Raw genomic sequence first — 25451 nt, 5'->3', positions numbered from 1 at the left:
GCTCTGCTATTCACGCAAGAGCACTTTAAAAAATCCTGCCCGCACTTCTGGCAATCAGAATCTCACTGGTGATTGGCTTAGGGGTTTCTTATAGTATTTTGGAGATCTTTCACAAAATACTACAACCAATCAGAGCGTGGGAACATTCTCAATAGCCAATCAGAGTCCTGCCGGTCTGGAAATCCAGGTAAGCGGGGAATCTGAATTTGTCAAGGGACAATCACAAGTTTGCCACCTTAGTCCCGTGTTATTCAGATGCCACCTGCTGGGTCAGGCTCCTCCAAGTCTGGTGAGGCAAATGGCAGCACGGACAACTGCCATTCATCCCAGGATGTGGGTACTTGAGCCCTTACCTGCTACCCAAATGGTCTTCACATCCCTGGCATCCTCTGGTGGTTTTTATCTCCGATGTTCAGCAGACTCACTGGCACCAACTTGGTAGCCCTGTTAGCCTGCCGGAACATTGGTTCTGAAAGTCCCAGCTCATTTACCGTGCACAACAGTATATACTCTATTCAACACAATGTTAATAAAAAATATACTTCTATATATCCTAAGTCTCTGGGTATGGGGAATAGAATAGAAAGCTGCACTTTATTTTCTACTAGCCTTTATTCCCCACACAATATCTCAGAGCCTTGGACTGAACTCTAAGAGTCCCCTCACAAACTTATAATTATGGTTGGAGCACCCATGAACCCCAATATAGGTTCAGGGCTACCTGGGTTACCTGGGCACTAACTGGGTATCCCCCTTAACCTAGGAACCCCTTATGGTTATAGGGTCACTTTACATCTCTTTGCCCCATTTAACTTTCTGGGTTGTGCTGAAGCATGGAACCCTAGCGGTGAGTCACGCAAGCATTTTTAAGGGGAGATATTGCTGGAACAATGTGCCTACATATATCCGAGAACCAAGCATGATTCTCAGGTACATTTTTAGGGGTACCGACAACTCGAGATTCCAACTACCTACTGTAGGCACAGTCTGACAACAATTTCTCCGCAAAACTCACCTTGAAACTCATAACCTAGCAGTCCCTCTTACTGTCATCCCATGGAAAGGCAAAAACAAATATATTCTTTATTACCGCAAAGTACAGGTTATGAAGTTACAGTTACTAGGCTCAAGAGCTGTCACTCTTGAACCAAAATATTCAGATCAGAGGTAACCAAAACAAGGCTTGACCTTTATTAAGAGCCGGGTTACCCCCTCACCGTCACAATGTATAGCTGCAGTTTATTTTTGTTTATTCAGCTTGATATTGTTGCAGCCATTTGCTAAGGACAGAAATGCAATATGCCTTTGCATTTCTTCAATGCGTGATGTGATCTTCTTTGACTGTTACATACAGAGGGATTTTGAGGAAGAAGAAACTGTGCTTTAAGAGAGTACATGTCAGCTGGATTTCAGTCAGCTGTAGCTGATAGGATCTGACAAGTGTTGTAACAACTCATCGTAATGGATGTTTCTGCTTTAGCAAAAGAGAGGTGAAAATATATATAATTCCCAAAAGAAGAAAGAAACATGAACTATTATTTAATTACTTTCTAATAAAAGATGCTGATACAACATTTTATTCTTCTATCTTTTCCACGTAATATAAAATATGAGCACTGAACTGTATCTTATACTTAAAGACATTACTTTGACCTCTCTTGATCAGTGGATAATGGAAAGAGTGTAAGTACTGTATTTTCTCACATCAAACACATTGCACTATAAATATTTTTACATTATTGATTCTGGTCTGCAACATGTAATGAAGAATCAAAAATGTTCTCTTGTGGTTTCAGCAGACATTATGTTGGACCTCTTCCAAGTATGAGAAGGTTTAAAGTGCATGATACTACATGTTTTTATTGTGGAATTTCATCTAACCTTCTGTCCTTCTCTCTTTTTGTTTTCTGGTTATCCGACAAACCTAAAACATTTATAAAATAAAATAAAACACTGCTAAGATAATAAATGTCCATTCATTGCATTTAATAAATAAACCCCCTGAGATGGTCAAAAATGTTACTGCAATATTCACTGTCTTCCTCTAACCAAATTCCGCAGATCAGTTTCAATAACGCAGATTTTTTTTTCTATCACTGATATTCTATTCCCACAAGGTCCCTTAGGTGTCAACTCAATTTAGTTCTTATGAAAATCCTTTTAGGAAGTTTCGGATGTGTGTCATCTAAATAAACTTGGCACATCTCATTAGTAAATCTACCAGACATCAGGATGTTCGTTTGTTTTCTCGTTTGTTTTCTCGTTGTGTTTTTTTTTCTCTCTCTCTCTCTCTCTCTCTCTCTCTCTGCCTCTCCTTCTCTCTCCTCTCTCTTTCTCTCTCCTTCTCTCTCTTTAGAACTACAGGGATAGCTCCAATTGTATGAGCATATTACACTATTTGTGTGTTTTTTTCTTTCCTTTTTTCCCCCACTTATTCCCTGGACTGTTTTATTGCACACAAAGAACTAAGTAAAAAATTGACATTTTGAGGGTTTCAAAGAAAACCTATTTCGGTTCAGGCTACAACCACCTGTTTTCACCCAGAGACATTAACGTTCACTATATTAGTTTTGTATTGTTATTTGTATTACTGTTTTATCATGAGGGCACTGTTAAATTAGTAGTGCTGATTGTATGCTTTTTTCCTGTCCAGCTTCAGATGTCTGTAGAGCTTTTCTCTGGCTGTTCATCTTCAGAGCCTGTGTACCACGATTGCTCAGTTTCCTCAACTTCCAAGTTTGGCAGATGCCACTGGAACAACGTATGGTATCCTATGAGTGTCAGAATTGTCAATTTTCTAACACGCTTCACCTAGTCATCGGCTTCTTCAGGGGTTATTGGACACAGTCTCTGTATTTTGCATTGAATAGTAGCGAGAGCCTTCGCATCAAATAGGCCCTCGGGTGTATGATTGGTCAAAGTTCACTCTCAATGCAAACTACTTTACCATCATCTATTAACAGTAGCTCACAATATATATAAACATTATACAACATTATTAACACAATTTAATCTAATCTACTCACAAAATATAAAAAAAGGTATATAGTAATATATCTAGAAAAATAGTGGAAAGACTAAAAAACAGAAACAAAGAAGATATATATATATATATTTTTTAAGTTAAAAATAATAATGCCATAGTCAAAGAACCATATAAATGGTAAAGTAAAGGTGGGCAGTAGAGATGGTTGAATTTTTCACAGACATTTGAATTTGCTGTGATGTTTCTTTGCAGCTGTAGATACTTTATGCATGGCTCAGACTCTGTAACGGATCAGGGGACACGCGCCTCTCAGCGGGTTCCCGTCACCTCTGGCCCCACGGCGGCTCTCTGCCCCGGCTCCCCGCTCCATCAGCCTCCTACCTGTCCCGCTCCCACGCCGAGCCGGCCCAAAAGGGTCAATGCGGTCTTACTACTCATTAAATATCTTTAAGCTGACTATATAGTAGATAAGAGTAGTGGCCATATTATGAGTTTAGGTATATCCCAGATACTTGTAGGATGGTGAATACACACGTAAGAGGTAAGTATAAAACTAAACTCATAATATGGCCACTACTCTTATCTACTATATAGTCAGCTTAAAGATATTTAATGAGTAGTAAGACCGCATTGACCCTTTTGGGCGGTCTAATTAGACAGCGGTCACTCCTACATGAATAACATACACTCACGCAATGTTGGGTCCACAACATGTGTTTAATATATCCTAACTCTCGCATTTATGTTAATCCGTTTGTGAGAATAAGGCATGCATAACACCGTCAGCGTTACGCACATCAATATCCAACATGTCACTAATACAGGGATCTACTTGAACTATCATAGTTCATTATACTCCATTATGCATCACTAATCATTAGATGTGGCTAAATTACTATTAGCCACACCATTGCCTGAACGGAGGCGGACGAGCCAATCAGATGCATAGGCGTACATTAGAAACGCCCACTGTACCGCCCCCAGGAGGTATAAATACATACCATAGAGGAGACATGTTACACTCCTCCCCCCCAGAAGAAGCGCCACAAGGCGTGAAATGATCGTCGGGTGTCGGGCGACGCTCAGACTGATGACGTCAGCCGTTTGTTTGTTGAGTGGAGCGTGAGACGGAGGCTGAGGCATTCATGGTGTTCTCCAAGCTGCGATCCGGAAATGGGTGATATACAGCGCGCTACTGCTATACAGCATACTCATTAGAGCAATATCCCTCTATTATGAGGAGTTTACCAATGAGGGATATCTAGCTGTTAGCTATTTATTTATTCTACTACACAGTGATGCTTAACTGTGAGTCTCTGAGACACAGAGGCTTGTGTGTATTTTGACTAATTTAGTCACCCCAGCGCCGTGTGTAACCATATAGACTAATACCACAGAGTCTATAGGCAGTGTCATTTCCATATGGCACCTCCGTGCCGTGCTGTATATACCCCCAATACAACTTATCCATACACCTCACCGTTTGCTGATCCACTCCGTTTTCACTCCCTTATGTGATTTTAGATTATTTGCAATTCAATTGTTCACTGCTCTGTGTATATAATAAGTATTAATTAATAAATAATTTTTTGTTTTGTATTTTACCTCCTAACACCCATATGGTTTGATTTGATTTGATCTATGTACATATATATCATCACTCAGAGTTATATATTTAGTTGAGTGCAATACCTATGGGAACGCTTTCTGTTGGTCATCTTTGATCACATCCTATTTAATTGTCTATAGTTCCATGCACCGCTTTTTACCTTGACATTTGATTATTAAGGTGAGCAGTGTTTTTCCATTTCTCATTTTCAGGTCTGCAGGCATACAGGCATTACATTATGCAGAGTCCAACAAATGCAGACCACCCTGAGGTGGGCCAAGGTGTCACTATGGATCACTGGCAATTTTTAAGCGACCAAGTTACCGCTGTGGCGCAAAAACTTTCTACACTCTTCCTGCGGGAATCTCCAGCTGAACCATCCCCTCCTGCCCCACTACCTATGGGTAACTTGGAACCATGTATTCCACCTCCTAACCAGAATGCCGGAGACCCCATTACTTGCCGGGGATTCTTGAACCAGTGTGACGTCCAGTTCGAGATGTCCCCATCTCGGTTTCTCTCAGGTCGTTCTAAGGTGGCCTATGTCTATGCCTTGCTCACTGGCGACGCGCTCACTTGGGCTTCTCCCCTCTGGGATCACCGATCTGACCAAACCCAAGTTTACCCAAGTTCCGGCAAGAATTTCAGCTGGTCTTTGACACACCAGCGCGTAGGGAGACTGCTGCTTCTTCCTTGTTCCATCTCTCCCAGGATCGCAGACCGGCTGGAAGATACGCAGTGGAGTTCCGCACCATCGCTGCAGAAACCCAGTGGAACGATGAGGCTCTCGCCGCGGCATACTAGCAGGGTTTGTCCGAATCCCTCAAGGATGACCTCGCAGCTCATGTTCGTCCCTCATCTCTAGAGGATCTCATTGCCCTCAGCATCCGGATGGACCAGCGCATTCAAGAGCGACGCCACGAGCGCCAGCGCCCTCGTTTACTGTCTCCCTTGCCTTTTTCTCCTAGGTCTCCTCCATTGGCTCTTCCTGCGTTGGACGCCCCCAAACCAATGCAAATCGGTAGCCAACAGCTTCGGGCCACTGAGAGGACACGCCGCCGAGACGAGGGTCTCTGCTTCTACTGCGGCTCCCCGGAACACCAACTACGTCACTGCTGCCTGAAACCGGGAAACGAGAACGCCCAGTTAAGGTAGAGGGGATTCTACTGGGTACCATTTCTCCTTGCCCCTCTTCCCCCAAAGAGCTACCGAAGAGAATCCTTCCCCCATAACTCTTGTGGGTCCTAATGTTAAGGTAGAGGTTGAAGCCTTCATCGACTCCGGGTCTGGTGGCAACTTTTTGGATCACGACTATGCCTGAAACAATCTAAACCCGTTAGTCAAGAAGAAGTCACACACAGAGAGAACTCCCGCACTGCTACAATGTGAACTGTGTTTGAGGTGATTACTAGGTAAGGGATAAGGTACACAGGAGAAAAAGAAACCTAATATACCAGCACTCTATCAAACTGAATGTATAGTGACATAATTAAAATAATTTTATTGATAAATAATGAATAAAAAAATGGGCTTTAAAATCAGAGAATGTGTTAAACAGCACGTGACTGTAATCATTGGTAACTTAACCAAGGGTAGTTAAGTGATGTATACATATGGAGATCCTTTATGGATATTCAGGATCTGTGGCTATATATATATAGCCTCCTTGAATTTGGAAATAGGTCCGTAGAGTAACCACCATAAACTAAATGTCCATCCACATATAAAAATATATCTCAGAGCTAGTATGTGCTCTGAATCTATGGTGACATATAAGTAGTGAGAGTAATAACTATTCCAAACACAGCAATTGCTGTGTGTATCCACCTATAACTGCTGTATGCTTACATACCCACATTCAGAGCTGCATGTCCTAGAACTGAAGAAGGCACTTAGTGATTGCACTCCCTAGAGCCCTCAATGTTCAAAGTCTAGGGTGTCTGTAGGGGTTAATGCACACACCCATAGAGGGTACTAGGAGCTGTGTTAATAATGAGTGAGAGTCTTCATAGAGTCCTAGGCATCTGATAGTGTATAGCCTCTGCGCAGAATAAAAGCTGCAGTATATATTGACACTCGGTGAGTATATAACATAGGTGCAAAACAAACCCAAATGTCCACCTAGTCAGTAGGTTTAGGCAGGCAGTGTACTATATGAGGCACTGCTGAGTGACTCATCCGTGAAGTATCACGGCAGAATCAATAAACCTGTCGACAGCTCTGTTCATGCTCCTTACCCAGCCGGGATGTAACAGCTGTATGAAGCAGAGCCCCGACGGAGGCAGATGTGAGGTGGTCGGGTTTACTCAGAGCCCCCACGAGCAAGTAAGTAAAATTTAAACATACAGGCAGGTAGCACAGTGATATCTGGCCATGCTTTGCCCCCTACATCAGCGCTGATCATGAGTATATCAGTATATCAACTTATTCAATATAGGTATATATTGAGGGGGCTCGTCGTCTAGGATCCCGTCAAGCACGTTGGGCACTGTTTTTCTCTCGTTTCAATTACACGATTTCTTTTATTCCCGGTACTAATAATATCAAGGCCGATGCTCTTTCTCGCCAATTCTCTATGGAGGAAGGATCTAACGAATCTTCTGAGACGATTCTTCCCGCAAAATTTATTATTTCTGCTAATAATTTTGATATCCTGGATGAGATCAATAAAGCCCAGGCTCATATACCTAGGAGATTTAAGGTGCCAGAAGGATGTCTGTACGCTGCTCCACATTTTCACCACAAGATCCTAGAGTGGGGGCATTTTTTGAGATCTGCTGGTCATCCAGGCTTCAAGAGAACAGTGGATCTTATTAAACGGACCTTTTGGTGGCCTAAAATGAACAAGAACATTTTTTATTTCATCAGAGCTTGTCCAGTCTGTGCTCAGAGCAAGTCCGCCCGACACAAACCTGCTGGCCTCCTCCTGCCTCTTAATATTCCGGAACGGCCTTGGAAGCATATTTCCATGGACTTTATCGTGGAACTTCCAAATTCCCAGGAGATGAATACGATCCTCATGGTAGTGGACAGGTTTTCTAAGCACACACACTTTTTACCCCTCAAGGGTCTCCCCAATTCAGCTACCTTGGCTGACATTTTTTCTAAAGACATTTTCAGGTTACACGGCGTGCCACTTTCCATTGTTTCAGACAGAGGTACTCAATTCATCTCTAAGTTTTGGCGAACGTTCTCTCAAAGACTTGGCATTTGCCTTCTCTTCTCCTCGGGTTACCACCCGCAAACCAACGGCCAGATGAAGAGAATGAATCAGACCTTGGAGCAGTATCTCAGATGCTTTGTGTCAGAATCTCAAGACAATTGGGTGGATCTATTACCGTGGGCGGAGTTCGCTATTAATTCACTGAAGAATGAGTCCACGCAAGAGTCGCCTTTCTTCATTAACTATGGGTACCATCCCAGCAGTCTTCCCCTGTCCTCCCTCCCCTCTGGTGTTCCTGCAGTGGATACTCACGTCTCCAATCTACAAAATTCTTGGAAAAAGATTCAAAGAGCCTTGCAATTGTCCGTCCAAAAACAAAAGACGCAAGCAGATCGGCGACGTCATGTGGGCCCAGTATACAACCCTGGAGACAGAGTTTGGCTATCTTCAAGAAATATCAAGCTCAAAACTCCTTCCCAGAAGCTGGCTCTTAGATTCTTGGGTCCCTTCAAGGTCCTCGAATGGATCAACCCGGTAGTGTATCGACTTTCGCTCGCTCCCACCATGAAGATACCCTCTGTGTTTCACGTGTCCCTTCTGAAACCCTTTGTCCAAAATATACACTTTCCGGACCGTCGTCGGAGACCTAATCCCGTCACAATACAAGGACAACAGGAATACGAAGTTCAGTCCATTCTTGATTCACGTTGGTCCAGGGGCAGAATTCAGTTCCTCGTTCATTGGAAAGGATATGGCCCGGAGGAACGCTCCTGGGTACCTTGTCATCATATTCATGCTCCAGCTTTTCTCAAACAATTTCATCAGAAATTTCCTCACAAACCTTGGGAGGATCGTCCGGAGTCCGATCCTCAAGGGGGGGGGGGTACTGTAATGGATCAGGGGACACGCGCCTCTCAGCGGGTCCCCGTCACCTCTGGCCCCATAGCGGCTCTCTGCCCCGGTTCCCCACTCCCTCAGCTTCCTACCTGTCCCGCTCCCACGCCGAGCCGTTCCTCCACGGCGCACGCCGCATCTGCACGCATGCGTCTGGGGCGCGCGCACGGCAGCATTACCGAGGGCGTGCGCACCCGATCCTCTTATCAGCACATCCGCGCCGCTGGCGTCGCCTACCATCGGTTGCAAGCAATTACCAGAAATAACACCCCTGTCTCCCTCCCTGCTCACCTGGACCTATCCCTGCGATCACCCAGACAGTCCTCCACTCCACCCCTTGCTACCATTGGCCCTCCTTCCCTTTATAACTCCAGTCTACCCTCTGTCAAGGATTGGACTTCGGCTGAAGTGGATCCCAGTGGCAGGAACAGCAGGGAGCGAAGTCAGGAACAAGCAGGGTCCGAGGCAGGCGGCAGGTAGCGAAGTCAGGAAACAAGCAGGGGTCCGAGGCAGGCGGCAGGTAGCGATGTCAGGAAACAAGCAGAGGTCGGCAACGAGGAAACTGGAACAGGATGATAGCAATAGCTAGCACAGCAGTAAACAGAGGAACCTTGCAGAAGCTAAGAACCAGTATAAACAGGCAAGGGAGGAACAGGAAAGGGAGGTTTATATAGGCAGGCTGAGAGGTGGAGAACAGGTGCAGAGGTGTCAGGTATCAGAGTCTGGAATGTTCCTTAGTTTAGCAGCAGCACTCCCGGTGGGCAAGTATAGGTACTGCAGGCTAGAACCAGACATTGAGAGTGGCAGCAGTCCCGGTGGCCAAGCATGGGAACAGCAGGCTAGAGAATATGACATTACTCCCCCCTCCCAAGAGCGTTCTCCGGACGATCCTTGCTAGGCTTGTCTGGATATCTCCGGTGAAAAGCTTTGACTAGTCGTGGAGCATGTACAAAATCTTTGGGTTCCCAAGACCTTTCCTCTGGGCCATAGCCCCCCCAGTGAACCAGGTACTGTAGTTTCCCTCGGTGTAACCTGGAATCCAAAATTCTCTCCACAATGAATTCCTCTTCGTTATCCACGAGGACGGGTCCAGGAAACGGATTCTCACGGAAAGGTTTCAGCAGAGATGAATGAAACACAGGGTGTATTTTGATGGTCTCAGGAAGCTCTAATCTGAAGGACACTGTATTTATTAGTGCTGAGATGCGAAATGGCCCGATGTATTTTTGGCCCAATTTAATGGTTGGAACCTTTAGACGTAGATTTCTTGTAGAAAGCCAGACTTTATCCCCGACTTGAAATTCTGGGGAGGGTCTGCGGTGTTGGTCTGCTGCTCTTTTGTACTTTACTTGAGTCTCACGAAGTGTCTCTTTGAGGGTCTCCTGGATGTCTCGCAGAGTCTCCAGTTTCTCTGTAACTGCCGGAATGGGGCCCGAAGATGGAAAACGAGGAATAAATGTTGGATGAATCCATAATTTGAGAAAAAGGGGCACTTCTGAGTCGAAGAATGATGTGAATTGTTGTATGAAAACTCAGCTAATGGTAGGAAATCAATCCAGTCATCCTGGAGATGACAAACAAAACATCGTAAGTATTGTTCCAAAGTCTGATTGGTCCTTTCTGTCTTGACATTTGATTGTGGATGATAGCCAGACGATAAATTTAAACGAATTCCTAGAGAGGAACAGAAGGTCCTCCAAAATTTTGAAGTGAATTGTACCCCTCTATCGGATATGATCTCATCAGAAGCCCCGTGAAGCCGAAACACCTCTTTCACAATCAACTTGGCTGTCTGGTCTGCAGAAGGAAGATTCAGTGCTGCAATGAAGTGAGCCATCTTTGTAAGTCGATCCACCACTACCAGGATGGTATTATGTCCACTTGATCGGGGCAGGTCAACAATAAAATCCATTGATATGGACCCCCAAGGACGAGTTGGAACCGGAAGAGGCTGCAGTAAACCCACAGGTGATGCTCGAGGGGTCTTGGTCCTAGCACAAGTCTCACAGGAGAGGACATAGTCTTTAACATCTTGTGCTAATTTAGGCCACCAATAAGAGCGAGAAAACAGTTCCTGTGTCTTGAGGACACCTGGGTGACCAGCGGGTCGGGAGTCGTGCATTAATTGGAGCACCTCTAATTTTACCTCCTTAGGGACAAACAGACGATCCTTATAGTTCCAGAGACCATCACATAGAAATAGTTCTGCTTCCGGAGGAGGGTTTTTAAGAAAAGAGTCATTTGAGTAGGCTCCCTTTATTCGTGTGAGGGATCGGCGGAGAATGTGACGCCCAAAAAAATTCTTTTTGGAAGAATAGTTTCTTCTTGCTCTTTGTCTGAACTAGGATTAGGAAAAGACCGTGACAAGGCATCGGCTTTTCCATTCTTGGAGCCAGGGCGGTATGAGATGTGGAACTGAAATCTTGCAAAGAAGAGAGCCCACCTGGCTTGTCGCGCAGACAGTCTCTTTGCGGATCGAATGAATTCTAAGTTCCTGTGATCCGTAAAGACCGTAATTGGGTGATTGCCCCTCTCCAGTAGATGTCTCCACTCAGAGAATGCAGCTTTTATAGCCAAGAGTTCTTTGTTTCCGATGTCATATTTTCGTTCAGCTCTTGACATTTGGTATGAATAAAAGGCACATGGATGAAGGAGCATCTTGGGTCCAATTCTTTGTGACAGAATGGCACCAACAGCGGAGTCGGATGCATCCACTTCCAAGATGAATGGTAATTCTGGATTTGGATGGATGAGGATAGGGGCAGATGTCAAGAGTGACTTCAATTGTTCGAATGCCGCATCCGCTTTAGGAGACCATTTGAAGGGGAATTCCTTCCGTGTGAGTTGGGTGATTGGGGCAATAATGCCAGAGAAATTTTTAATAAAACGTCTATAGAAATTGGCAAAACCCACAAATCTCTGAATGTCCTTTTCATTCCGAGGGATTGGCCATTCCACCACGGCTTGAATCTTGCCTGGGTCAATACTCAAACCCTCGGGAGAGATGATGTAACCGAGAAATTGCATGCTGGTTTTTTTCGAATTCGCATTTTTCTAACTTGATGTATAATTTGTACTTACGGAGACGCTCAAGGACAATTCGGACATGTCTCTGGTGATCCATGATGTTATCTGAGAAGACTAGGATGTCATCCAGGTATGCCACTACGAATTGGTCCAATAACTCTCGAAGGACATCATTGATTAAATGCTGGAAGGTAGCATGGGCATTACAGAGTCTGAAAGGCATCACCAGATATTCATAGTGCCCATAACGGGTTCGGAAGGCTGTTTTCCATTCGTCACCGGGTCGAATGTGGACCAAATTATACGCTCCTCTGAGATCTTATTTGGTAAAGATTTTGTCTGACTGAATTCTTTCCAATAGTTCAGGTAGAATATGAAGGAGAGAAGGAACCCAATATAGCACTCAGGTTCACACTCTGGTGGTGAGTGAATGATTTAAAAACATAATCTTTATTAAACAACAATTATAAAATATTGGTCGAACGACGTACTAAGGGTGGGTTGATTCTAAATAAAGAACACCATTTTGGCTCTGGATCAAAATAATTAGTGTGTGCCAGATGATTTTAATAAACCACTGGTACTGAGTTCGCACAGTATTCCTGATGCGGACCTGTGTGGTAGGTGTTTATTCCAGGTGTGTCCGGGTAAGTACTGAGATTGCAGGTCACAGAGATATAATATATAAGGTACTTAATGGTAAGCGTGACCTAACTGATAGACATAAAAAACAAATACACTATGTATATCAGTGGTAGTATAGTGCAATCAGCTAAGCTCCTCAATGGAGAAGTGTGTGTGCCCCTATCAGTGTCATAATGACCTAAGGTTAACCCTCTGCGTGCTATACTTCAGGGGTGTGTGGACCTATATATACCAGCGTGGTAGGAGTCAGAGGTAAGTATCCTGACTAAGGTCATAAGGGTCAGTATCCCAATCTGGGAGACGCTGATGAAGGGGGGCAGGCTGGTGACTCACAATAAACAGAGTGATTTTTATTGAAGCTGAAAGAACCTCACGGATGGTATGCAGCACCCCAACACTGCAGGGCAGCTGCAGTATGCTGAAGGTACGTTCCCTCAGTACTGTTATGCCGGAACACTATCCCTATAAACACCTTCAGGAGGCTAAGAGTGACCGTCGGGGCACTTTTGTCCTGTATTAAAACGCACTCGCAGACTACCGCATTAACTCGCGGTCTCTGAGAATCATGAGGAGGCGAGTAGTTGAAAAAGCCCTTCGCGAAACGCGCGCGTCGGCACTCAGTATACACGTGCACGCGCAGATCAGGACTGCCTCCTCATGATTCTCAGAGACCGCGAGTTAATGCGGTAGTCTGCGAGTGCGTTTTAATACAGGACAAAAGTTCCCCGACGGTCACTCTTAGCCTCCTGAAGGTGTTTATAGGGATAGTGTTCCGGCATAACAGTACTGAGGGAACGTACCTTCAGCATACTGCAGCTGCCCTGCAGTGTTGGGGTGCTGCATACCATCCGTGAGGTTCTTTCAGCTTCAATAAAAATCACTCTGTTTATTGTGAGTCACCAGCCTGCCCCCCTTCATCAGCGTCTCCCAGATTGGGATACTGACCCTTATGACCTTAGTCAGAATACTTACCTCTGACTCCTACCACGCTGGTATATATAGGTCCACACACCCCTGAAGTATAGCACGCAGAGGGTTAACCTTAGGTCATTATGACACTGATAGGGGCACACACACTTCTCCATTGAGGAGCTTAGCTGATTGCACTATACTACCACTGATATACATAGTGTATTTGTTTTTTATGTCTATCAGTTAGGTCACGCTTACCATTAAGTACCTTATATATTATATCTCTGTGACCTGCAATCTCAGTACTTACCCGGACACACCTGGAATAATCACCTACCACACAGGTCCGCATCAGGAATACTGTGCGAACTCAGTACCAGTGGTTTATTAAAATCATCTGGCACACACTAATTATTTTGATCCAGAGCCAAAATGGTGTTCTTTATTTAGGATCAACCCACCCTTAGTACGTCGTTCGACCAATATTTTATAATTGTTGTTTAATAAAGATTATGTTTTTAAATCATTCACTCACCACCAGAGTGTGAACCTGAGTGCTATATTGGGTTCCTTCTCTCCTTCATATTCTACAGTTTACACCCAAGCACCGTTCATATCATTTTTTCACCGCAAGAGGCTGCAGCAGGGGTTCCCCTAATATTTCCAATAGTTCAGGTATCAGAGGTAATGGGTACCTGTTCTTCACCGTAATCTTATTTAGTTCCCAATAGTCAATGCAGGGGCGTAGAGAACCGTCTTTCTTTCCCACAAAGAAGAGCGCAGCGCCTGCTGGAGAAGTAGAGGGTCGGATAAAACCCTTTGATAGGTTCTCCTGTAGGTAGTCATTGAGGACCTTCAATTCCGGTTCTGAGAGGAATAAATTCTTCCAAACGGAATAGCAGCACCTGGTAATAATTCAATGGGCAGTCAAAAGAGCGATGTGGGGGAAGCGTATCCACGTTCTTCTTGTCACACACATCTAAAAACTCAGAGTAAGGAGCCGGCAGAAGATTTTCTTGAGACGAGGAAATCTTATGTATTCCTACACACTCTGGTATAGGAGTTTTAGGTAGACAGGCTAGCTGACAGTGCTCCGAGGGAAACGTGAGTGTCTTGGTCTTCCAGTCGATTAGTGGGTTATGGATCATGAGCCATGGAATTCACAGAATCACTGGAAACAAAGGTGATGGAATGAGACCAAATGAAATCTTCTCCTGGTGATTGGGCTCCATGATTAGTGTTAAGTTACTGGTTTCATGGGTAACAGGTCCAGAGCTCAAGGGAGAACCGTCAACGACTTCCATCCTTTCTGGCGATTCCTTGGCTACAAATGATACCGAATTGTTCTTGGCGAATTCTATGTCCATAAAATTCCCTGCCGCCCCTGAGTCGACCATTACTGTGGTTGAAAAATGATGTGTTCCTTCCTCGATGATAATAGGAACCAGGAGGTGAGGGTGTAGCGAAGGAGGCTTATCTTTCCTTTGAGAAGCAGAGAGAACAGTTTTTGAAATAGCGTGCAGCTGATTTCTTCTAGGGCTCTGGAAAAAAGACCGCCTGGACTTGTTTGGGCAATCAGCGAGATAGTGCCCATCGTTTCCGCAATATAAACAGAGATCTTCTGTTTGGCATCTATTCCTTTCCCCGGTTGAGATGGGTCCCCGCAGTGTATTTAGTTGCATCGGCTCCTCCTCAGTCTCCCTGGAACGTCCTGGGGTACTGACATCTCTAAACCCGGGGTTGCTTGGCATGAACCCCTGTCTCTCCAATCATCATTCCGTAAGCCTGCGATCAATTTGGATGCATAACCGGACAAAGTCCTGAAATCTCTCTGGGGTCTCCACCCGGGCTAGTTCGTCTTTAACTTGCTCCGAGAGACCCTGCCGAAAATGATATTTCTGCGCGGCCTCATTCCACTCAGTATCGTTAACTCATCTGCGGAATTCAGCGGCGTACTCAGCTGCCGAGCGTCTTCCTTGACGAAGATTGTTCAGAGTTGCCTCAGCGGTTGCACTACGATTTGGGTCATCAAAAATAAGACACATGGCATCGATGAACTCCTCCAGGTCCCTTAGTAGTGGGCTATCCTGTTCTAACATAGGGGAGACCCAAGAAAGGGCCTCATCCTTGAGCAGGGTTATGATCAGTCCAACCTGGGCTTCGTTGGTATTATAGATGATACACAGGCGGCACACTTTATTTGAGTACGGCTCATTCCGCAAGCCGTGCCGCGCATCATCGGGTGCCTGTGCCGCCTGTACGCGTGCCCAGGGCTCCCCGAGGGAGCCCTGGTGTCGCGCGGATGTGAGGACGGCGGCGGGACGTTCAGGGGGACCCGGCGGACCCGGTGAGGAGAGGGGGAAGCCCCGATCGGCGGGCCTCTCCTCCGAGGCTTCGGCGCGCGCCCGGCACCCTCCGGCGTGCGCCAGGTTACTGCTGCGGCTGAGAACGGGCAAATGCTCGAATAAACTCGGCCGCAGCCGTAGGCTGAAGCTTTAACACATGTCTGCATTGATTAAGGAAATCCCGAAAAGATTGTCTTTTTCCTCCAAATTTTTCCGGAAGGGTTACACGGGGCGCGGTTTGCACAGTCAGAGTCTTTTGAACAAATGCGGTGATTAAATCTGCACGTAGTTCACGGTTTTCAGCTTCTGCGGCGGCAGCTCGTTCCTCTGAGCGGAGGGCACATCCTTCCGCGCGGATGACACATTCTTCCCAGCGGGCATCACGTTCTACCTGGCGGGCATCCCGTTCTTTCCGGAGGGTATCCTGTTCTTCCACGTGAACAAGACGTTTGATAAGGTGTCCTTGTTGTTCTTGGAAACTAACCATGATACGTTGTAAGTCCTGCAGTGTCCGAGCCTGGGCCAGGTCTGTTCCGGCGGAATCCATGGTAGGGCCTGTTTATTCTGTCAAGGATTGGACTTCGGCTGAAGTGGATCCCAGTGGCAGGAACAGCAGGGAGCGAAGTCAGGAAAAAAGCAGGGGTCCGAGGCAGGCGGCAGGTAGCGAAGTCAGGAAACAAGCAGGGGTCTGAGGCAGGCGGCGAAGTCAGGAAACAAGCAGAGGTCGGCAACAAGGAAACTGGAACAGGATGATAGCAATAGCTAGCACAGCAGCAAACACAGGAACCTTGCAGAAGCTAAGAACCAGTATAAACAGGCAAGGGAGGAACAGGAAAGGGAGGTTTATATAGGCAGGCTGAGAGGTGGAGCACAGGTGCAGAGGTGTCAGGTATCAGAGTCTGGAATGTTCCTTAGTTTAGCAGCAGCACTCCCGGTGGGCAAGTATAGGTACTGCAGGCTAGAACCAGACATTGAGAGTGGCAGCAGTTCCGGTGGCCAAGCATGGGAACAGCAGGCTAGAGAATATGACACCCTCTCAGTCCTCGCTCTGCATAGCTTCTCTGTGGCTCTTGTGTGCAGTGTCTTGCCAAGCTCTGTTCTCTGATGCAGCTCTTTCTCCTGCCCCTGCCCCTTGGCTCTTGGACATTAACCCTCCGACTTCTGGCACCCCGGACTCAGCAAGTATATCGTTAACCCTTTTCTCACCAGACCCGGCAACGCATCTTACCACACTCCAGGCACACCCTCACTGCTGTGGGTGCGTGTTATACCCTTACCCACCTCAGTACTGGGGACTGGCCAGGTCTGCGGGCATACAGGCATTACATAATTAAATGAAAGAAAATATTGCTATCATTTTGCACATCTAGACTGTGCAGTCAGTCTGCTTTTCCCTGAAGATATACTTTCAGATTACCGTCTACCAGGGAGGTGAAGTCTAATATCAGTAGTTAAGACCTTTACATATTTTCTGCTGGACGCTCAGTCTGTTGCAATTCTTCATGTAGCTCAGAGTAGGAGATGTCAGCACTGCCCAGCTGGTCTGCAATTCCCTGTCGATATAAGTTCAGATACCCGTCTACAAGGGGTTGCAGTCTCTTTATTTTTTAATAGATGAAGAAACAGAGTGTTATGTGTTTCCCTGATTTAATGATACAGGGGGTTCTGTACTGTAACTAGACATTGATTTCTTTTTACTGTCTACTATGTCTGTGTCTGTATTCCAACATACTGTACATACTAACTGCACTAGCCACATGGTGTGTTTGCCATATTTATAGGCTCTGTCATAAGCAAAAGAGAAATTAAGAAAAAGAAAATAAGAGAAAATAAGAGAAAGGGCAATGCACCCGGAAAACCCACAGCAAATTGAATCTGATTTTACACATCTCTAGTCATAGCCCTCCTCCATCTACTGAACATAATATTTCCCAAAAGTTTTTATCATTCTATACTATTCTTATTTTAGGCCTATTTTTCTTGATTCAAGATGTTATTGAAGCATCTCCATCCTTATTTTGATTTTTTTTCTTTAATTTTGTTTTTTAATCCAAAACCTAAACCAAAGTAAATTGGTTTTTGGTAAAAATCTAAACCTAAAAACATTTTTGGAACCAAAACCCTAACCAAAACATGAACATTTTCTTGAACAAAACCCAAAGGTTTCACTGTCAAAATAATATTTGACTAGGAAACGGTAATTTTCTTCGGGAAGTGTCTGAAAGTGTGTGTCTATTTTCAGCTCCTTGCAGTGTACCTTGGAAAGGTGAAGATGTTTCCCTAGTCAAAGCTACAAATGCCCGCAGTGTTAAGACCATTCCACATTCAGAAATGGATAACCCATGCCAATTAGATTTTTTTGGAGTAGCACTGAGTGGTTCTACATCTGTACATACCTATATTTAAATAATATTACGTTGACTTTGGTTGGTGCAAGTCGAAATCTAAAATGGTAGAAGGTAAAATACTGTACATAAAAGAAAAACGTTGCCTTTTATTGTAATTTTTGTTGAAAATACTAACTTGTATTCTTTTTAATTAGACTTTTCCATTCCAGCTACAAAATATGTTTAGTTACTACAACAGAATGACATTGGGATTTTAGTGTTGAAATGAAATCATATTTTGTGACAGGCCATACAATTTTCAAACCATAGTATTTTTCAAAGTCTTGGTTATTATAAGCTATATGACGGTAATTCACCATGGGGAGCTTCAAATGCTTTTCTTTTATTTTTTTGCATTGAGTTAGTTGCCTTCTTTCCTGTTTTTATCCCCTCTGGAAGTAAGATTAAATAATTAAACAAACTGCAAACATGTCTAGTGATTATTGAACCATTCTGAAACACTCATGGCAAATGGTGAAAAAAAGAAACACTCATGCAAATGGGGAAAAAAAGAACTTTTTCTTGCACATGTCTTTTTATCTACACTGAGGCTTAAGGGGCTCTATTTATCGTTGTAGCGCTGCTTACCCTCCCCCCTCTGGGAGATCTGGCCTTTTGCTACCGGTAATGTGGTGCTTCATACCTGTTAGGTTCCAGGAGATGCTGAGGGTCCACGTTGGTGTAGGGAAACAGGACAGACTTGGATGTCTTCAAGCTGTGTTCTTCATTATCTGGTGCAATGCATCCATTCACAGCAGGCTCCAGCGTGGCTGCAGACAGTTCCCACTGTGAAAGTCATCAAGCATACCCTTCCCAATAGACTGTAGACTCAGGCAGGGGTATATAAAACAGGATCCATTATAGCATAGGTTCCAGACCTAAGGATGGTGCCTGGCCTCTTCTCAGAATTGAGTCCTATGGACTGGGTTAAAAGAGGAAAGACATGTGGAGAAGTTTAAATTAGGGTCGATGAGATGTACATGGGAAACTTGGTCTAAGAACAAAAAAAAATATTCACTTTAAACCAGGATGCGAAAAAAATACATTGAAACAATTCAGAGAGCTAAATATTACAATGGTAAATGACTTGGTAGTAGAAGGGAAACCAATGACATTTAAGGAGATACAAATAAAATATCAAACACATGATATTCCAATTTTAAGTTTTCTTCAAATTAGACATTATATGTTGAAATTATCTCAGAAAGAGAAATTTCCTGATTTAACAAAATTTAAAAGACTTTGTAAACAAGGTGTGTATCAAAAGGGGTTGATCTCAAGAGAATATGAGGAATTAATTCTAGCAACAACTCCTCAGAATCATAATTATACTGTATGTTAAAATGGGCTGAATATCTCAATGAAGAAATATATAGGGAAACCTGGGAGGATATCTGGGAATCGGCAGCTAAAACTTCAATTTGCACGATAATGAAGGAAAATATATACAAAATTGTATTTCAATGGTACCTAATCCCGAGTAGACTGGGCCAGATCTCCCCAGGCACATCAGATTTATGCTGGAGAGGATGTGGCCTGAGAGGAGATATGGTACATATATGGTGGTCATGTCCACAGATTCAAAAGTTTTGGACAAAGATTCAGAATATGTTACAGGAAAGATTCAGAATATGTTACAGGAAATTACAGATACAAGATTCACTCTAGATCCACTAACGTATTTATTAGCAACGCCTATTGAAGAGGTATCTAATACGATGAGAAAAATGATCTCTATTGTTCTTACAGCAGCCTGTTGCTCTATAGCAGCGGCTATATAGCAGCGGAAGAATATAAATGTACCATCGAGACATACAATAATTAAAAGAGTGAATTAAGTTAAATTAATAGAAAAACTTTCAGGTCAACTTAATTAAAAATTTGATAATTTCTATAAGGTATGGGAACTGTGGCTTCCGGTTTTTAGGTAGAATCCCGATCATGGTTGATTGTTATCCCTTGTCTCTTTTCCTTTTAGCCCTTAAGCATTCCCTCACCTTCCCATTCCTTTCCTCTCTGGCCCCATCTTAATCTATCCTTTTTCTTTATCTTTCTATGTTAAAAAATAAAAATAATTTGAAATTAAAAGAATCCAAAGAGATTTATATATTGATAAGCAACATACAGAAAATAGTAATAGTACAGGAAATAGTAAAGAAAAATTGTTATGAAGATAATTGTTTTTACTAAGATAGATGTATAAATATTGTTCCTTTATCAAAATTGTACATGTAAGTAAGATGTTAATTTATTTAAGTAAAATAATAAAAAACTATTGAAGTAAAAAAAAAAAGCAGCAAAAAAAAAAAAAAAGAATAGAGGCCTTGCAATCCTGCTTGTTATTCTCTTTAGCCCCCTAAGGGGCTGAAAGCATGTCTCAATCCCAGCAGGAAGAGACTTGGACTGACTATAATTTGGCATGCTTCCTTCCTAGCAGAGAGGGGAAGGGCACAAGATCTGCATCCGGATTGGCTGCACACAGACCAAGATCAACCTCCACCCTGTCACTCAGTGAGACTGCCTGAGGGTGGGGAAAACCCAAGAGGATAGCCAGCCTGCAGCTAACAGAACTTATATGACAGAGAGGGGCAAAAAGATAGCCTGTACCAGTCATGGCTACATAGTGAATTACAAAACTTGTAGGCCAACCATAGATTAATAAATTGCAGAGCTAGAAAATCCATTAAACTACTTTACCCACCATTCTTTATTCCCTAAAGGTCAATACATTAAAAATTTCCATTATTAATGTTTAACGCCAATGTAATTGATCAACCTATTCACTTTTACAGTCTCCGGAGAAGTAGCGTTTCGCTTTTCTTCATGCGTTTCCAGGGACAATGTGTCTGACTACATCTGTATTCCAGGCTAGGATTAAATTTACCTTGCCTATGTTTATACAGTAATGGGCAAGATAAGACTAGTCAACAAAGATGGGCATATCTTTCACAAAAAGTTAAAATTAGCATATTGCAAAAAAAGTTAGAAAAATGGCAACTTTTAGAAAAAACTGAGGGGCAGGTCCACAAAGTTATGTTAGTGATGTAATAGACAATAACTTCAGTTAACGTCTTGTGAAGTGGTAACGGGGATCTTAAAGCTCTGTAACAGTGCGCTAAGTGCTGTTTTCAGCCGTAATGAACCCTTACATTACTAGAAGATGTTAGTACTAATGATGTGCAAAAGACGTGTTCCCTCTAACAACGCATATTCACAGACCTCCGTGATACTTAATGGCGTGATTTAATGTTACATCAAGTCTAAACTTGTCGTTATTCACAAGCAAGTCCTTCAGATTACTACTTCACGTTATTTGTAATATCATGTTAATTTGATATTTTTACAATTTATAAAGGCAGCGTTTCCCTATCCCAACATCACTGACCACTCTATCAGCTTTTTTGAAGGGCAATAACTACCAATAATGTTTATACTGTTATACTTCCCCAACCCCCCCCCCCCCCCAAAAAAAAAAAACCTTGAAAAAAAAATAATAATAAAGGATGTAAAGAGAAAAATAATGTATAATAAGCAGAACAGATGTATAATGTCTATACTTTCTTTGTAGGTTTTTTCCTCAAACTGTATTATAATCCTTAAAGTATTAAACCCTTTCAAAGCAACATAAGCTCTATAAAAATGTATTTACAGATGCAGCAACGAGTATCCGAACACTTGCCTTTGAAAATCTGGGGCAATCTCCTAGTAATGCTGCAACATTTCTGTGACATTTCTGCAAACAGACTAATGGCCCATCGGATTAACACAGTGGGGGTCCCCGGCAGTCTCATTCAGTTTGAATGGGACTGCCAGGGACCCCCGCTGTGTTATTCCGATGGGCCATTAATCCGTCTGCAGAAATGTCACAGAAATGTTGCAGCATTACTGGGAGATTGCCCCAGATTTTCCCAGGCAAGTGTTCGGATACTGGTGGCTGCATCCGTATGTGTTTAAAAAAAAATATTTCCAAACACCTTAATTCTTTTTTAACAAAGCAAAAGATACAGAGAAGCAAATGTTTAAATCTATGTTGTTGTTTACTTCAGTGTTAAATCTAACTGCAACAATAAATGAAAAATAATAAATTCCACCATTGGGGATAAGAATCAATATTATAAATTTAAGACTGTCATGTTCTTTTCCTTCAGCATGGAGTGGAAGCATGACTTCCATGCTGGCGCCACAAGCAACATCACAGTTGAGGCTCAGGTGTTGGCGTGGTAGGTTCATTTGCAGGTGTCGAAATTGCACTGGACTGTGTGACAGTCTATGTGGTAAGGCTAGATGGTTGTCTGAGAACTTCTATAGCTTGTTGTATCCCATGTATTAATTGTTTTCCTACTGAGTGTATTATCAGCATGAACACAATGTGCACAATTGTGCATGATCACAATGGTGTCTGCTGCCATCCTGAATTAAGAACGGTGTGTTCTGACATTGCTGGTGATAGACTGCTAACAACTGCTGCTGATACTGCAAGATTGCAGCATCACCAAGGGCATCATCCTCAGCATGAGCCATAGTTGGAGCAGGTGCAGCAGTAGGAGCCACAGCAGCAGGAGCAATGGCAACAGGAGCCACAGCAGAAGGAGCCACAACAGGGGTGGCAATACAAGCAACAGTAGAAGATGCCACAACTGCAGAGGTAATAGGAGCTGGTGCAGGAGAGGCCACAGGAGCCTTTATAAGAGCAGCAAAAGGAGCGGTAACAAGAGATAGAGCAGGAGAATCAACAGGAGTTACACAACAGGAGCAAGCGCAGGAGCAGCAACAGGAGCAACAACTGGATGTTCAACCTCCATTAAATTAAAAATTAAGAACTCTACGTGCTCTCCCTGTGATGTATCCTGCTGGGAAACATTTCCTCTGAGGCTGGAGCTTATGCTGGGAGTTGGTGAGGTGGGCCTATATATAGTAGAGTACACAAATGGATGTGATTACGAAACTGTGCCAGAAAAAAAATAAAAATAAGGCCCATATTCTCAAAACGGTGCAATGTTTAACTGCATGTGACTAAAGGTGTCCTAAATCTCAGCACCCTGTTGTGATTCTGGTCATATACTGTATGTGTAGCCAAATGATCAGGAAAGGATCACAAAAAGAAACCCCAACAAACTTGCACTCAACCTATATTAGTAATGGAAAACATTAATGAATATATCTAGCAGGGGTAAAATCCAAAAATAATAACATTTTATTAGTAAACTCTTCTAAGTGAATTATGTGAAAAAAAATATATAATAGATATAATACTGTATCTCATGATGAGTTAATGCCAACTTCGTATACACCAAGTGTGTGGTAAATGTATGGTAACTACTCTGTAGAAAAACCATGAGCCCAATAGGCTTAGCACAAATAGCCTCAGGGTTAGGCGACGCACTGAAGGATGACGTCAGCCGCAGGAGATGTATGCTGTATACACCAGTGATGCCTCAAAACTGGGTTGTAGGAATTCCTCTGAAATATGAGGAACTTTTTCTGATGCACTTATTGTTTAGCCCAAGGACATTGTATTTAGACACATAGCAAGTGAAGTTCACTTACACACCTTACTGTAACTATACTAATGTGTCTTCCCACCATATATCAATGTGAGCTACAGTATACATGCTGCAGAATATGACAAGATGACTGTTACTTTGTATATGTTATTAATGCAGCTGATGATCTAAAACAACTCCTCAATCTAGCTTTAGAATATTTCGATCCCTTGATCCACCACCAGATTAAGTTCTTTCAAATCTAAGGCTGTCTCAAATTTTAATCTGGTCTGTAACTGTTTCATACGCCTATAATATATATTTTCTTTAACTGTGCATGCAATGTCTTGTATATAATGTATACCCTGTTCATTTATGTAACTGTATTTGTAAACATGTATTATTTGTCTTAACTCTGTGCCCAGGACATACTTGAAAACGAGCGGTAACTCTCAATGTATTACTTCCTGGTAAAATATTTTATAAATAAATAAATAAATAATCTTCCATATTGCTAGGCTATACTAATGTGCCTTTTAAATATAGGGGTATACGAGCTAGACATTACATGCAGCAGGCTACAATATGATTGCTACATTGTGGTACTAATGGAGTTGTTAGTCAGCTTTTGTTTGAACTGAGTCTATACGCAAATTGTTGTTGCTACTCATGGTAACAGCCACCAAGTATTGGTAGTGATACTACATAGTTATTATTGACTGTTAATTTATATCACAATCTGGCAACTATACCTGAACATTGACACAGAACTGCTCATGTGGATGTTTTCCTTTGTGTATTCAGATCTACAACCTCAAGGCTATTTGTGCTGCTAAGCCTATTGGGTTCATGGTTTTTCTAGAGAGTAGTTACCGTATATTTACCACACACTTGGTGTAAACAAAGTTGGCATTATCTCATCATGAGATATTTTATCTATTTTATATTTTTTTCACATAATACTCTTAGTAGAGTTTACAAATAAAATTGTATTATTTTTTTGATTTTATCCCTCCTAGATATATTCATTAATGTTTTCCATTACTAATATAGGTTGAGTGCAAGTTTGTTGGGGTTTCTTTTTGTGATCCTCTCCTGATCATTTGGCTACATAGTTATCTATTCCCCTTGCACCCCTTACATAAAGCACAATATATAAATATTAAGGTTGAGCATTGTGTGATCTTGCCTGTGTATGTCATATACTGTGTGTGCAAATTATGTGCAACATATGTACAATATGAATGTAAGTAGAAAATGGAATTATGTGTGTCTAATTGTTGAAAAGCCTTACTAAAGGGTGTTAAGGTTCAAATGCCTTTAGTGGCAATTCTATGACGTGATCTGAGGCATGATGAAAAGTTAAAGATATATGTGCTAGTAGTCCTTCGATGTAAGATGTGCAGATACATCTTTTATTTGGGAACGTGTCTAAACGTTTACAATTGATACATCAATAGAAATGTGGTTTAAAACACTGGTACTGGTCAACTAAAATAATAATCAATTCACTGAAGTGACCATACAGTAGAAGTTTTTTTTTTGATTGGTAGACATATTTTGAAAAATACGTTATAGCAAGAGAATGATTCTTATACTTATGTTTGCTAATAGCACAGTTAATGCTTAGTTTATATTGTCCATATATTTTGAACATTGTTGAGTAATGGAGTCATTAAATGTGATGGAGATCATTTGGACATAGTGATTTTTGCTATGTTAGTCATAATTATTTTAAGAGCACTTATGATTCCTCCTGTTGCAGGTCAGAACTGTCAACCAACATAGGAAGATCTACCGACCACCTAAGAGGTTGAAATGATCTCCATTAACCTGCGCTCAGACTGATCAAGGTGGAACTCCTTTGGTGGCCCACCTCCTGTTCTTTTTGCAGCCTTCGCATGGTCAGACAGCTTTTCCTGCATCTTCTTTTTGTTGTCAGCCTATCATTTCATTTACATGTCAGTGGTTCTGACAACATGGGCTAGACCGTTGATGGC

The sequence above is a fragment of the Ascaphus truei genome, chromosome 1, assembly GCF_040206685.1.
Source record: "Ascaphus truei isolate aAscTru1 chromosome 1, aAscTru1.hap1, whole genome shotgun sequence".
Classification (NCBI taxonomy): Eukaryota; Metazoa; Chordata; class Amphibia; order Anura; family Ascaphidae; genus Ascaphus; species Ascaphus truei.
This window is presented reverse-complemented; position numbering follows the sequence as displayed.